Here is a 17,373-nt window from a genome sequence, read left to right on the forward strand (position 1 = left end):
TTTTGGTTATTATCTTGAATATTATTATAGATAGAGGTAAACTGTAAACAGCAATAATGTTCAGCAAAGTAAGATCTACAAATAAGTCAACATGACCAAAATGGTCAGTTGACCCGTTTAGGAGTTATTGCCCTTTATAGTCAATTTTTAACCATTTTTCGTAAATTAAAGTAATCTTTTACAAAAATCTTCTCCTCTGAAACTACTGGGCCAAATTAATCCAAACTTGGCCACAATCATCTTTGGGGTATCTAGTTTAAAAAATGTGTGGCATGACCTGGTCAACCAACCAAGATGGCCGCCACCGCTAAAAATAGAACATAGGGGTAAAATGCAGTTTTTGGCTTATAACTCAAAAACCAAAGCATTTTGAGGAAATCTGGCAGGAATAAAAATGTTTATCAGGTCAAGATCTATCTGCCCTGAAATTTTCAGATGAATCGGTCAATCGGTTGTTGGGTTGCTGCCCCTGAGTTGGTAATTTTGAGGAAATTTTGCTGTTTTTGGTTATTATCTTGAATATTATTATAGATAGAGATAAATTGTAAACAGCAATAATGTTCAGCAAAGTAAGATCTACAAATAAGTCAACATGACCAAAATGGTCAGTTGACCCCTTAAGGAGTTATTGCCCTTTATAGTCAATTTTTAACAATTTTCATTAATTTGGTAAATTTATGTAAATTTTTACCAAATATAGTTCTCTGTTACTAATGGGCAAAGTTCATTATAGATATAATTGTAAGAAGCAAAATCGTTCAGTAAAGAAAGAACTTCAAACACATCACCATCACCAAAATACAATTTTGTCATGAATCCATTTGTGTCCTTTGTTTAATATGCACATAGACCAAGGTGAGCGACACAGGCTCTTTAGAGCCTCTAGTTATATCAACCACACTTAATGACCTCAATGTGCATCTATTTCTCATGAAAGTCTCTAAATTTGGTTCTGTATATATACATTTAACATTTAATTGTTGTTTATATCAAAGATAATTTTATTTTTAGAATAAGATCAATTTATTTATTGTTAATCAATGTCTGGTAGTTCAAGGTCAAACTCAATCTTTGTTATTCAGTTGGGTTAACACCATTCATCATACTTTAAACTGAGGCTGTCATTTTTGACATTGCATGTTGTGCCGAATTCCACGAAGAAAAGCCCCAAGTTTTTTGTGTTGATTTTTTAGATCACTTTCAATCTGCTGAATCATCATTTTCAATTAACGGGATATTTTTGTTATAAATTGAGAGTTTTAGATTTCGCTGATTTAAATAACTACTGTCAGTTAAACTGACCAAAGATTTAGGAAGATGTCTAAGCTTTAAACATTCTATGGCATGATGATTGATCGGAGACGAGTTCTTTAGTCTACATGAAGCCAGTATGTCTTTACCACAGTAGCACGGAATTTTGTACTTTGTTTATTTAACGTCATTGATATAAACAGCACAGTATTTTCACCTCATTTGTAAAGAACTGTTAAAATTAAGTCCCTAATCTTGATATCCTATACTCTCCTGTACTGTGAAGATACTTAATGAATTGATTAAATACAAATATTGCATGCTAGTAGATACATAAGACAAAAATGTAGGGCTGAAAACTGATTTTCAATTTATTGCCACTGGACTTTCAGCAGACAGCAATCATTATCCAAGCATTTGCATTGCCTCTATTTAACCTCTTTTTCAGCTAAAGTGGAAATATATAAAAGTCTATGGCATGCCCTTAAAATGAATCTTTGGGTAATATATTCTTTCAGTCATAGAACCAAAGCTCTGAAGTTTTTCTTAGGGACCATTTTACTCACAGTAAGAAAGTCATTTTTTAAGGAGATCCGATATGCTACTTTTAACACCATTTAATGCCTTTGTTCCATTGATACAGTTTATAATATAATATCTTGAGGATTCCAACTAGTGAACATTTGCAATGTCTCATTGGCACTCACACCACATCTTCCTATATCTATCTCACTTTATTCCTTGTTTCCTGAGACATTATAATTCGTTTTGGAAGTTTGTGTTTAGTGAAAGGCATTGATGGTATAGTGGTTGTTTTTCATTGGTTTGATGTGTTTGACCTTTGACCGTTTGATAATGGACTTTTTTTTCAATGTTCCTTGGAGATTGGTAATTTTGTTAGTTAACTTTTTGATATCAGAAGATATAAAAGACCATCAACAAGTTTCTTCACTGTGCATACATAACATACACACATCAGTGGGGGATCCTGGGGAGGGTTCTGGGGATTTGAACCCCTTTCTTATTAGACGCAATGCATTTTACCAAACACATTTTGTTGAAACCCAACTTTCTCCTGGGTTTGAAAAAAATTGTTCCCGGACTTATCCCCTTTTAAAAATGGCTTGACCCATCATCCATCCTTGCACAATGCAAGTATTTTATATTTCAAACATTGATTTAATTTGTGACACATTATAAAAAATCATTACCTTATAGAAAATCATTACCTTAAATCTTAGATGGGTTGATTGAGAAACAAAATTATAAAAAAAATGATGTCATATTGATAAAAGCATACTTTTTTTACTTGGAAGAATGAATCATTTTGTAGTCAATGTGTCAAAACGGGGGACTAATCTTTTTATCTAATATTCAAGAAATGAAAAATCCTTTATACAAAGCTGCCCTGAATGTCATCGTCAATTAATTACCGACGGGTTGTCATGGCAATGAGATTTTCGTTGTTTGTAACTAATTGTATGATCATTACCAAAGCCGTAAGCTAGGTAAATTAGGAAAAAAAAACGGATGTTGGTTTTATGGAAGAATAAGTCGGTAATTAAGATTTTTCATGTGTAAGGTTCACAAAGGAGGTTTTAAACTTGTCTAATTAGTTGTAATAATTGGTATTTGTTTAATTGCTGAAGTTTTAATGGATTTGAATCAGTTTTAACAATGTCAACTGTAGTTTAAAGAGAATTTTTAATTAATACATTTTATACTGACCTTGGCCAAGTATTAATGGACAATCAATCTACCAAAAAATAAAACATCTTCATTTGTATTATCATTGGAAGTCCAAATGATTGAGAAAAAAATTGTGAGTTAATGTTTATTTTTTTATTATTTTTTTTTTTACTGAAATGAGTTTGCAAGTTTATCCAATGCATTTTAATATAAATGCATTCTGTTTTTAAAATGTTGAAACTTGACTAAAAGATTTAAATAAAATTCACAGAATTTGTTTTTTGTTTTTTCTGTCTCATTGACATATCATATACTCAACTTATGAAAATGATGAGGATATATTACAAAATTATGAGGATAAATTACAAAATTATGAGGATATATTACAAAATTATGCTTTCATTTACTTTAGTATTTATTATTATTCTCAAGATACATGTACCAACTTTTCGTAGATTTGGTGGATAAAGGTAAACCATGAATGTAAGTGTTCAGTAGTTTACACAAATTCTATAGGCAACCTCAACCCACGAAAACTAATATCCAAAATAAATTCTCATATCTTGGAGGCCAGAAGTTAACATTGTGGTTTGATTTAGGTTTAGATATTTGAAATATTAATTATTTCTTTCTATTTGCCTCATAGTTTTCATTTGTAGATTGATATTTAATAGATGCTTTAGGGAGTAAGTATAGAAAATATACATAGATTAACTTTTAAATTAGTGTTTTGGGACGAAGTTTAGAAAATAGACAAAAGTTTGACTTGTAATTGTATATCTCATTGGGATGTAGATTGAAACTGTTATATTCTCGAGGGAAAAAAGGAATTATCAAATAGAATAGTACACTGCAGGACTTACATACGGTTGACTTAATCTGTATTCAAATGAGGCTTTCATTATTTGCTGACGCTGTATTTCAATTAAGATGTTCATTTAAAGAGTTGTTGATCCTATTTTCTACAGGAAAGGAAGTCAGCGGGAGAAAATAATCAAACATGTACGAAATCAATAAGTTTGTTTAATTAGTACCCAACGCCAGCGTCTATTTTTATCGTAATCGCTCAGGTTAATCTAACAGTGGCTGCTGAGGCATAGCATCAAGGCGTCTAATGGCTTATGTTAAATAAGGGTAGATCTGAAATATACAACACGCAATCTTAATAAATAATAGGTCGAGCTGATGTCATTTCATGTCTAATGGCTCACGTTATCATCAAAACACATATTGTTGTCCCCTCAGCGTGACATCTTTCACAGGTATATTCTGTCAATGGCAGGCAGCAATAACAAAAACACAATAGAAATGGCGGAGAAATTGATAAATAATTATCTATGTATTGGGTACAGGACATTACAGAGTTTTATTCCATATTAAATAAATTCGTACTCTGTGACTTTGTGTTAGGCAATAGATATAACAATGGTCTATTTTAACTTCTGTATATATTTTGTTTTATAGATGATACCTCTTGTAAATTGATTCTAATGTAATTCATTTGCACTTAAACTAACTTTCTTTCTATAATTTGAATTTTAAATACATTTATAACTTGAATTATTGTAATCTGTTTTGATTTGAATTGAGCTAGCGAGTTCACTTAAAATTGATGATAAAATAAAGGATTGAAGAAGTTACACCAGCTTGCTGTTCGTTGACGCTGCCTTTAGCACTACGCACTCATTTATCACTCCAAACATTTTAAAATAAAATAGAATAAAAATTGATGTTACAGGCCAACACTAATGAGACAACAACCCAATGACAAAAGAGAGTCATGTAGATGTCAATTACTATAGCCTTTAATTCAGTGGTTGTCGTTTGTTTATGTGTTTAATATTTGTTTTTCATTCATTTTTTTTTACATAAATAAGGCCAGTAGTTTTCTCGTTTGAATTGTTTTACTTTGTCTTATCAGAGGCTTTTATAGCTGACTATGCGGTATGGGCTTTGCTCATTGTTGAAGGCCATACGGTGACCTATAATTGTTAATGTCTGTGTCATTTTGGTCTTTTGTGAATAGTTGTCTCATTGGCAATCATACCACATCTTCTTTTTTATATTTTGACTGATAAATGCTCATGCAGTTACTTTTTTGTATTTCTTTATGCTCAGTTTTGATTTTGATCTATCAGTATATATCGGTATATACTTAAAAAGGCAGGTGGGTATTGCTTTACAACTGCCTTTTTCTAAAACATTTTTCTCAGAAACTCACAGATCAAACCTTATCAAAATTTTGTATCAAGCTTTGAATGTGTTTTCATGTTCAAGTTACTGTTAATCCTATATTTATATATTTTTACACATTTTAGTATATATATATATATAAGTACGTCTGAGTCAATGACAACCCTACAACAGATGTATCCATCGGATCCCCATCAATGATGGTGATACATGGCTGTGTACATAATGTATATACAACTCGTCTAAACATCAACCCAACAATGTTAGATCTGTAAATTTGCTTTTGCAAATTTTTGGTTCTTCCCTCGCCGGGATTTGAACCCATGCTACTGTGATATCGTGACACCAAATCGCCTGCACTGCAGCCGTCCCGCTAGACCACACGACCACCTGGGCTCTTAAAAATAGAGCTTTCGCTGGCCGTGTGTTACCTTTCCACGTCAGTTTTAATCTAGGGGCGTACTGCAGTACATGATAGGCATGAAGATCTTGTTGTTACAGATCAGCTAAATTATCTATAGTAAAGGATCCTACAAATTAATGTAAGATACAGTCACAGAAAATAATTATATTTATAAGTACGTCTGAGTCAGTGACAACTCTACAACAGATGGATCCATCGGATCCCCATCAATGATGGTGATACATGGCTGTGTACATAATGTATATAATATATATATATATATAAACTGAAGAGTGCTGTCCCCTTGCTTGATACCTATAGATCAGATTTGAGACAGATTTATCAGTCTATACATAAAACTTCTTATTGATTCCTTGTTAAATAACTAGAAATCAAACCATATATTAAAGATTTACCTCAACTGTGACATCCTTAGCCCTCTAGCCCATCCCCACCCCCACCCACCAAAAAAAGAGCAAAAGGGTAAAAAAAGTGGATTGTAGTACATTATAGTTATTCTATCAATATTTATTTGAAATGCAGTTTATAGATTGCAAAAAGTAAAATGTTCCAATAATAAAATTGATGATAATAGCAGAGCCATTACCTGGAAATTGTTTTCACAGGGAGGAAACTAAAACAAAACAAATTGCTAAGAATGATGTAACCAAATTCTATCGGAAATAAATTTTTAATCCAGAAATTTAAATGTCTAAACAATGAATGATTGAGGTTTTAACTCCAGAAGAAATGTCAGTTTTATGTAAATTTGTGTATTGCGGAAAAATGAAACATTTGAAAGGTCATCTCTTCGGTGCATAACACAAATGTTTTTCCCATTTGTATATAAACCACAGCCAGCTGCATAGTATGATCTCTGGCTTTCTCGGACTATGCTCAACGATCAAAAATGAATTCCCATCCAAATGACTATTTAAAGATATTAGTAGGGAGTATGACGGGTCCAACGATTTCCTCAGCGACGTCAAGTAATGTAACGGCTGAATCACAGATTATAACTTAGATGGATGGCTTTTTAATGACGCCAATTGTTAAAGTAATCATACAAAAATCCAGATTCCATCGCCCTGCTATTGGCTTTTGATATTTTCATCATTAATGTAAAATCAGATTTGTAAATAGATCTGACGGGACTTTCAGATGTGAAACTTGTTGACTTTTCTGTAGGGAAATAACACAGCTAAAACTCTTGTTAAACCATGCAAAAAAATAATCCCTCCCTTTACCAAAGAACTATTTGTTTTTCTGTGACGGGGAGCTGAACTGATTAAAAAATGTCAGTGTTGTATTTTGCATTATAAAGTGGCTTTCAGCCCTGTTTGGCACCTGTTGTTTCAGTAATAAGCTGACTTCAATGAAACATGGTAGAAAACTTCTAATTTGTTATAAAACTTAATACTTTGGGTCACCACATACAGAATTGAGGCAAGATTGTTATATAATTAAAGAAAATTTAATTTGTTTGGCAGCGCTGCATAAAATTGTGTAATTACATATGCAATAAGTACAAAGGGGTAAATTAGATTTAGAAAGAGATGTAATGTTAAATTGTATTGTATGCATCTCAATGAAACAGTAATAGTCTAGTTAATATATCTTATTTATTTTACAATTTGAATTATTAGGACATTATTACTTGGTAATGGAATGATTTAAGTTCTGTTTTCTATTGGTTTATTAGATGAGTTTTTTGGAGTGTTTCTCTGAGTGTTGGTTACTGATTACATTTCAGACTTTAGTATCATGTCTATTTCATTTATTTTCAGTGTAACTCACTTACATACTTTGGTGATAAAAACTTATCATTGCTTAGCTTGAATTAAGCTGTTATTTTGTTCCCTTGAATTAAGCTGTTATTTTGTTCCCTTGAATTAAGCTGTTTGTTCGCCTTTGAATTGTTTTGCATTCCCAAACCAAAACTGCAAGTATTTATTGTAAGCATGCAGCTAGCATCTTGCCATAAACAAATATAAGACGTTATTATCTTGCAGCGTGCAGCAAGCTTGGGTGATGCTCAGCTTTTCAGTGGGTTTTTTAGTTGTCCCATTGCAGTCATACCACATCTTCTATATTTATATACTTAAAACGTGCGTTTTGAAGTTTTTGCTAAATATTTAGAATTACTGCTTCTTCAAAATTTGTCACTTTGCTTAGAAGGTGCAAAAATTTGTTACATATACTATTTTCAACAACACATTATTCTTAACATTTTATTACTTCATAATAAAGTTGTTCATCATGACCTTAAAATTTAATTGAAAATGCTTATTCAAAAACTCCTTATTCAACACTTAAAGATTCTAATGTTTACCCTTTCTATAGAAATTTATCTTTCTTAAAACAACTTTTTGGTCATTCAAACCATTCAGGGAGAAATGTAAATTTGAGAAAATGAAAATTGCAATCAACTTTGACACATGATAAAATCTTAGAAAAGTAATAAATGTTTTCTTTATCATAATTAGTTTTATAGTGTAAAATTTTTCAATTTGACGGAAAGTCAATTTGTGGTTAAATAAATATAAGTTGTTAAGCTTGTAACAAGTTTCCAATAAATTGTGGTTTCTTTTCACAACGTGTAGATCTACTGCAGCTTGTTCCATCAGTCTTTGGTGAAGCACAGTCATTCCCTACTAATTTTCCTTGTCTACACATATTAAACCTAGTGTTGATCAAGATGCATTTCTTTCAACAGTTGTTTTTTTTTATGCCCCACCTACGATAGTAGAGGGGCATTATGTTTTATGGTCTGTGCCTCCGTTTGTTCGTCCGTTCGTTCGTTCGTTCGTCCCGCTTCAGGTTAAAGTTTTTGGTCAAGGTAGTTTTTGATGAAGCTGAAGTCCTATCAACTTGAAACTTAGTACACTGGTTGCTTATGATATGATCTTTCTAATTTTAAAGCCAAATTAGACTTTTGACCCCAATTTCACGGTCCACTGAACATAGAAATGAAAGTGCCAGTTTCAGGTTAAAGTTTTTGGTCAAGGTAGTTTTTGATGAAGCTGAAGTCCAATCAACTTGAAATTTAGTACACTTGTTGCTTATAATATGATCTTTCTAATTTTAATGCCAAATTAGACTTTTGACCCCAATTTCATGGTCTACTGAACATAGAAAATGAAAGTGAGAGTTTCAGGTTAAAGTTTTTGATGAAGTTGAAGACCAAACAACTTGAAACTTAGTACACTTGTTGCTTATGGTATGATCTTTCTAAATTTATTGCAAATTTAGATTTTTTATCCAATTTTACGGTCCATTGGACATGGAAATTGATAGTGCGAGTGGGGCATTCTTGTTTGTCCCTCTTTCCTCTTTAAATTTTTAATTAATTATTTCACACAAGTGACTAAGGGAGCAGGAATACACAATTACCCCTGTCAAAACCATCGCTAACCATTGATAACCATGATTGTAACCATGGTTTGACCACGGATGTGCTGAAAACCATGGTCAACTATGGTTTTCAACATTTGTGACCATGGTCAACCTCTGACCATTGCCAACCATGGTTCTAATCAACCATGGTTGGCAATGGTCAACTTGACAACCACAGTTTACTGCCTTTTTTACCATGGTCAATTTGACAACCACAGTTTACTGCCTTTTTTACCATGGTCAATTTGACAACCACGGTTTACTGCCTTTTTGACCATGGTCAACTTGACAACCTGAACCATGGTGAAAACACGATCTTGTTTATAATGCTAAGAAACATGAAAGTAGTGACTAGATCAAACTGGGCACTCTCAAGCTGTTGAAACTAAATTAAATTAAATCATTGTAACCCCATAACAAAAACCTGTCCATATTTTTGAGTAACACAGTTGGTAGAATTTTCTTCAATTTGAGAAAAAAAAGATCAAAATCAGTGAGAACACCTTAAAAACTCTCATATAGAAAAATTTAGGAAATTCTAGTTTATGATTCTCTAGCTTGTGGACTGCAATGAGTGTTTATGAAAGATCTAATATGTATGTGATTGCCACTCTACTGTGAGTGAGGCATGAAAGATCTAATATGTATGTGGTTGCCACTCTGCAGGCAGCTTTTACCTCTATTCAATGCAGTAAGGTTCATAGACTCTTTAAGTGATATTTTTCTTCCAAAATTTGGTCACTAGCTATTATACAACTGATGAATGTAATGGAAAACCTTTGTTTTATGCTTCGAACCATGTCATGTTTTTTTTAATTTTCCTACCATCTTATTAGGAATTCCTTAAAAATGGCAAGATAATAGTCAATTTACCCATCATTTTATTGAGATCTTTTCTTCCTTGTGTACAAGGTCATTTGGTTTTTGATATGCAGTTCATTTCTTTTCACCACTTAAAGACTGACTCAAAAGTGGTGATAACCCTAAAAATAAATCAGTCAAAAACATATGTAAATGTCCCTATATAAAGCATGAGATTTTAAGATGCTGAATAAAATTAAAGCATCATACAGGCATTTTGAATTTTATTTCTCATTTGGGATGCTTAATATAGAAAAAGAGTTGTACGATTAATGTGTCAAGGAGACCGATGAATGTCAAGGACAAACCGGCACAGCAAAACAAATTTTTCAAGGTCACATAAAAACCTTGTCTGCTAGCTACAAAACAATATAGGAATTTTTAAAAAGGTTTGAATTTTACATAAAAAAGGACTTATTAACATTAAGTATTCCCAATCCTCCATACAGTAATTAGAAAAGATCATTTTAACAATTCTTAAGTCATTAAATTATCCATTGTTAATGTGAATTTGAAAGTTTCAATTAGTGGAAAAATAGTAAGTTAGCAGTAATATTGAGATTTATTTAAATTTGTAAGGCACTTTGACTTTTTAATACGGTATATGAGAAATATATTACAAATTTAATGTCAGATGATATTGGGTGTACAATAATTGACAATAGATGCATACTAAATAAGGAATTTGGTTAGTTATATATTCTTTTACCAAGGTTCATTTATCAGTTTCTTGTGAGCCTGATTAAAAATGATATTGTCCAAGAAGCAGGTCACAAACTCATAAAACAAAACACTCTATAGAAATATTCAAGGTCACATAAGTTTAAATGCATAAGAACCTTATGTTTGTCCATATAGAAACAAGATGATGTGGTTTGATATTGCCAATGAGACAATTTTCCACCTGAGACCAATAGACTTAAAAGTTATCAACTTTATGTCACTACAGGGCCTTCAACAATGAGCAAAACTCACACCACACAGCAATCTATAAAAGGCACTACCTTGAAGATTGTGAAAAAAAAATAGAAAGCTGATTATCTCTGCAGAGCGGATTTCATAGAAATTTTTATATTATATACCAGCAGGAGCACTAACTTTTTTTAATTATGAAGTAAAAATAAATGTTTTGTTTGTTTTCAGGGCTTTAATATCATAAGTGAAAGATGAGCACAGAGGATTAACAAGGTATTTATATCATATGGCTACCCATCAGTATTATAAGGCTACCCATCAGTATTATAAGGCATTTATTTTTGTCTATTTTAAGCAGTAGATATGGATGGCTCAGAGTAAGTTTACCATAAGCAGCATATTAAAACTTGAAAGTTCAGAGATCGTCCATGTCCAGCATAAATTATTATCGTATGACTTGTCCACTAAAATAATGAAAAATGGAGATCAGCTCCAACTTATGACATTCTTATTGATTGAGCCATATTCAGACAGCTAGACCGGGGCAATTAATTAATTAGAAACCAATTCTATATTTGGAAATTTTTCTTTTTGTATGACTTATTATTATGAAACGGGGAAGATTTTTGGGTAAAAACAAATGAGACGTCAACCTAACAACAACCCACAAAAAACCTAAGAGGTCAAAATCAATTCTTCAACAAATGACTGAAATTGTAACAAGCTAACCAGTCATTGTTCATACTTTTTAATTGGAAATTCCATTGTTACTTAACATCCCCCAAGGGTGACTGGGGAAACGAAATATGGTCACTTGGTCTTCCCCCGACCTGAAGTAAGATGCTTGCCGAAATTGGGATGTCCGTTTGGCTGTGCAGGATGTATCAAGTTCCCAGTCACGTCCGTTCAGAATAGGGACGTTAAATCTGATGCCTCGTGTAAAGAGAGTGCCACGCTCTTTGCATGTTAAGAACCCTTGCAACAACTCTTTGAGGGGTCCGTAGGTGACCTGTTGCAAGTAAATATTTCTGCCCCTATCCAATATACCCTCATTTTCCAATGGCAGTCCAAATTTCCCCGACCATCTTCCCTAATGGTCTCTATTATGACAAGACCTATCTATTGTATTTATTGTTAACTTGTTCTCGTCCTGAACATGCATGAAGTATTTGCCACTGGACGTTAAGCAACCACCTATCAATCAATCAATGTTACTTAACATATAGAAAATGTTTATGATGATGATACGAGACAGAGTGATCCAAGGCATTATTAAATTTGGATAGACTGTGATGAAAACCTCCCTTAAGAATAGAAACTTTAATGTAATTTCTTTAAAAGTACAATCCTCGGTACAATCCTATCTCACATAGACGTTCAACCTTTAGTTTTGTGACTATGAATAAACCCCTCATTAAAGTCTCCAGTTTTTATCACGTAAATCATTCCCTGTATCTCTGACAGACAGTTTGTTACAGAATATGTTAACCCTGTTATTATTGGTCAATTATGATTTAATAATGATAAGTTTGATTGGTCAATCACCTTTTCTCTCCCCACAACAATAGATCATCCTGATTCTGTGATAAGGAATAACATATCCGACTATTTATTAATTAGATAGATAAGTGTAAGAGATTCTGCCTTCTAAAGCATTCAACTCTTAATTAGGACATTGGTATATATCTCATCCTCCCAGCTTGACTAATTGTGACTGACTTTTGGACTGTTATACACAAAGAATGGATGAAATAATAGTCATGGACTGGGGTTCTTAAAAAGAATGGGCTTTGCTCATTGTTGAAGGCCTATAGTTGTTAATTTTTTGTATCACTTTTGTCTTGTGGAGAGTTGTCTTATTGGCAATCATAACAGCATCTTCTTTTTATATTCATCAGTCCTTATAAATTCATGGGTTAAAAGATTCGATAATTAAACAGTATTTACCATTAATTCTGAAACTTGTGTATAATGCTTGTAAATCTTGAAAAATTGTTACAGGATAGGTTTCTCCAAAGTTAAATATCTCATTTTCAATTTTGATAACAAAATTTGTTCAACATGTTCAACGAATTTCCTGAAATAGCAATATCCAATGTTCATTTACACAGTATTGAATGCAAGCAAAATACCATTTCAGAATTTTATAGCATATATCAGAAATAAAGTTATTTGGAGGTTGAGGTTTGGGTTAACTTTTTCAACACACACAACTCAGTCAAACATCTGGATCTGAAACTATAAATTGAAAGATTGGGAAAAAATTTGTAAATAGTCTTATATAGTATCCAAATCTGCAATACTTATAATCCAATCCTGAACGAAGATATGGCATAACTCGCTGACAACAGTCTCAAAGGAGATTTTACATCTCTCAACTTTAATAATGGCTTATACGGGTTCAATATCTTGCTTTCACATTGCTCTGGTAATGTTATTTTGATAGATAATTCTTCGAAGACCAAATATTTTTTAACAGATTATATATGGTTTTGAAAATGAGGGGGAGTTTCTCAGCTTAAATCTCATTGCAGGGTGATCGTCTTGTAGATAATCTGTTTGTTGCTATTTTCCTAGGCAACATCAATGACTAAGTCTTATAAGACAAATGGACTTGCTCTATTTGACAAGAAAAAACATTCTTAGTTGAGTGGCTTGATATGGAAAATGATCTAAAAAAAAAAAAATAATCAGCTATAAACGTGTTTCTTTCAAATTTAATGCAGCAAAAACAATGTCTCGACAATGTAAGATTACTGTCAACCAGTTGGAAATCCTTATCTAAATATTCTAAAATTTTCTTATTTGATCTACTGATCTTTGTGTTAAAAATCCTTTTTTTTTTGTTCTTGTGGAATATTTAATTTGAATTTGTTAAGCTTCGACTTTTTCAAATAAATGATATAAATGCATACAATGTATTAATTGTCTTTTGATCTTTTGTTTACTCCATGTAGAAAATGACCTTAAATGCGATTAAGTCTTTGAAATTATAAAAGATTTTTAATATTTGCCAGAGATAAAACTTCATAGAAATACTTGAAAATTTAAAAAGAGAAAAAACTCTCATGTCATGATTTAAACCAAATTTTTTGTTTGTACAAATTTGTAAGATTTTGCGTAAAGATAATTGTGAATTTGTTCAACCCTGCATTGCAAACCATAGACTAGTTTGTAAAGGAAGTGATACTATCAAACAGAAAAGGTCGCAGAATTCTAAATCAGACGAAAGGTGCATTCTGCTGAAAGGATAATTTTGTGAGTGTATTCATTCGTAATGAACTTGTCGATCGTAAGATATGCTTTTTCATAATTAAACATATAGAAAATAGTAAAACAAAGTTTATTGAAAAGTATTTCTGATAAGAATTGGAAGGTTATTATTCAACAGAAATCAGGCCTTATTAATTAGGCACTGATATGAAAGAGGGGAGGTCATAACAGGGAAGTGTTTTATACAAACAAAAAAACTTTCTGTTATGTGTCAAAAATAAAAGTAAAATAAAAAATAAAATGACAACTTTATTTAGAAGGCAGCATACATTTTTCAAATTTTTGTTTCATTCTAAATATAAAAAAAACTTTTTTTTTATTGATTTCTCGGACCATTTTATAAATTATTAAGTGTGATGGAGAATATAGCACACAATTCAGTTAAAATCATTTTTTTTTATCAACTTTGGTTTATTTGATCTGTGTTTTATGAGAAAAGTCAAAGCAGCATCATTTAGATCAGAAAATATATTTAAATTGTGATTTGTACCATTTTTGGCTTTAGTTTGGAAACGTAATCTTACAACATTAGAGGAAAACCACCAGTATTTTTATTTTAATCGGCTATTGTAGTGATGAACCATTTTAACGTTTTCTGATGATAAATATAAAAAGGTTATTTAATTGAGGACATTATTATATTATTTATTTCACATGATTGTATTACAAAAAAATGACATTAGATTAACACTTATACAATTTTTTTTCTGGAACAAATAACTGACGGCGTCCTAAAATACATCTGCACTGTTTGTAAGTAATAAAATTAATGAAATAATTTCATAAAAGCAACTAGTTTAGATTCTTTATCAGATTATATCACATGAAATACGGGAAATTGAAATATTATATAAAAATTACTTTCCTAATATGTTTTTTAATATTTTCATAATTGGGTAACTTTGCTAATGTATGTAAAAACCCATAAAATAGATGATAATATGTTATAAAATACATCATGTTATCGTGGTTGAATGTTAAAAAAACCCTAAGCCACGTGTGATTAGTTTTAATGATAAAATTAATATATTCATTTGAAAAAAGAGTACAATGACTTTTTAGGTTCCTCCTCAGCGAGGCGGGTCAAGATAGGTTTTTTTTACGGGTGTTTGATAATTATCTCTGAGGACTCATACAAACATTCTTTATTGTAACATCTTGATATTTTATTATTTATTTACTTAAAATGAATATATGTCTTGTATCTACTGTGTTTCAATAATAAAAAAGATATTATACTCCTTTGATGATATCATAAAAAGAAAATCTGGGTCTGAATCATGTTATATACTCATAAAAAATGGAGGGTTAATATGGTGAGAGAAAAAATAAATATAATTCTTGTATATTCATGTATTAAAAATACTGAAGTATTGGCTGAAATGGTACATTCGTGTCTTGCCTGCTATTTTTTCTGTCTCTTAATCTGATTGAAATGTGGATCTTGTACCTTACTCTTCCTGATGAGAATTTAGAATCTTACCATGCCTCAATCTATACTTTCTGAAAATTAAATTTCTCACTTCATTGTTTCAAAGATTACAACACCAAATGGCTATTCTACTAAGTGAACTTGGGTGGATAGTGTATCTCAATTGGCAATGATTCCACATTTTCTAATTCTATACTTGCTACCCTTAACCCTATGAACTCTGGTGGATAGTTGTCTCATAATATTCATTCTGCATGTCCTTACTTTATACTAGCTATCATAAACTGTGGTGGATAGTTGTCTCATTGGCAATCATTCCACATCTTCATATTTTCTGTAATTGATGCAAACTAGAGTGGGAATTCGGATGCTTCAGAAACTGAAAGATTGTAGATGAAATGAAAATGAATGTTATGCCATGTAGTTTATAAATTATGTATGCATGCATTTATTGCTAATAACTGATACCTTGTGAAAATAGGAGATATAATTTATGCAATTGCAAACATTTTGAGAAGGAAAATATCTACTAAAATTAAAGATGCAATTTTTAATATTGCAAACTTGATACTGTGGCATTTTTTGCATTAATAAAAACACAGCAATGATTTGTGAATTAACAGGAAGTCATCAACCAATTATATAATAAAACTGTAAATTGAATGTAGATTTATTTAACCTTTTTTTACATATTGTTATTTTAAACTTGTTCTGAGTTTTACAATATATTTTGAAAATTCCAGTTCCTTATTTATTGGTTAAGGATCTTGGAGGTCCGAGAAAAGTTTTGCGCTGATACACCTGTTGCAGAATTATACATGTATATTACTAATCCTGACATTTTTCAAATATCTTATATATATCAATTGAAGTTTTCACATGTTAGTGTACATATCTATATGTGGGAATATCCCTTTTAATACTTCATAATCGAAATAAAATTATGGCAGGGAATATTGTTTCAAGCATATTTTAAAGACTTTTCAAGAATCTTCAAAACTTTATGGTCCACTTGACATCTTGGGAGGTGAAGGCGTGTGACTTATTCAAAATAATTTCATTTATGACGAAGTAATTTATCTGAACTTCCACACCTTTGAGTTTTAACCATTGGTAAATTTAATTTCAATTTAAAACCAATATAAATCTAAAAGAGTTCTCTAGTTGTTTTGATTAAGTCTGTTCTTCTCTTGTGACGAATAAATGTCTTGATAAGTTTTAACATATTTCCATCTGAGTGCACCTGGAGAAATAGTTCGTCTGGACGGTGACAAACGAATCGCACAATATTTCACAACTTTTGTGTTGGTTTGATGAGGTTTTATTAATCGTAAGCTTTTTACGCTGTTATTCCTGTCGGAAACCTTCATGATGCCCTCCATCACGATCTGACAGCTGCCCCATTGTTAGGTTACACCACATTGGTCAATAGTTAGTAACTTTCATTGTCCGAGTCTTGATTGATATAAACCTTCAGGACATCCGTTGGTTTTCAGAAGAAATGGAGGGAAAAAAGTTCAAATGAAACATTATTTCTGCTTATAGACAAAATGTGATTAACTTAAATGGTATCACTGGGGTCAGAATTGATCAGAAAGCTTATAAATTAATATAATAGAGAACAGTCAGAAATGTTGCTGAATTACAAAAACATTACAGTTGTGAATTAGTTTGTTTTTATTTTGTGGTATATGTTTTTGGGTTTTTTTTCATACAAAGTTGTGAAATGAAATTGATGATAATTTAAATCTAAAAATAAATAATTGCATTAGTATATTTATATTGTGAAAGGTGGGCAAAATTTGAACAAAAACCAAATTTCAGATGCTTTTTTAGTTTTTCTTTTTTTAAAAGTTTGTTTTTTAGAATTCATAATTGAGCTAGTGTCTTCTAAGTTTTTTGTTGTTTTACCATGGAACAGCTGGTCAGAACAACCCTAACATTGTCAGCTTACATGATG

At 31.5% G+C, this 17,373-nt stretch overlaps 1 protein-coding gene across 2 annotated transcripts in view; it reads left to right on the forward strand.

The window, feature by feature from the left end:
* The window catches only part of LOC139511216 (discoidin domain-containing receptor 2-like), a 159,926-nt gene that overhangs the window by 39,894 nt on the left and 102,659 nt on the right, over nucleotides 1–17,373 (forward strand). For both annotated transcript variants that reach the window (XR_011661987.1, XM_071297795.1), the window contains exon 3: nucleotides 10,937–10,981. The gene's annotated coding sequence lies outside the window, so the exon portion shown is untranslated. The remainder of the gene's footprint in view (nucleotides 1–10,936; nucleotides 10,982–17,373) is intronic.

This window comes from Mytilus edulis, chromosome 2, assembly GCF_963676685.1.
Source record: "Mytilus edulis chromosome 2, xbMytEdul2.2, whole genome shotgun sequence".
Lineage (NCBI taxonomy): Eukaryota > Metazoa > Mollusca > Bivalvia > Mytilida > Mytilidae > Mytilus > Mytilus edulis.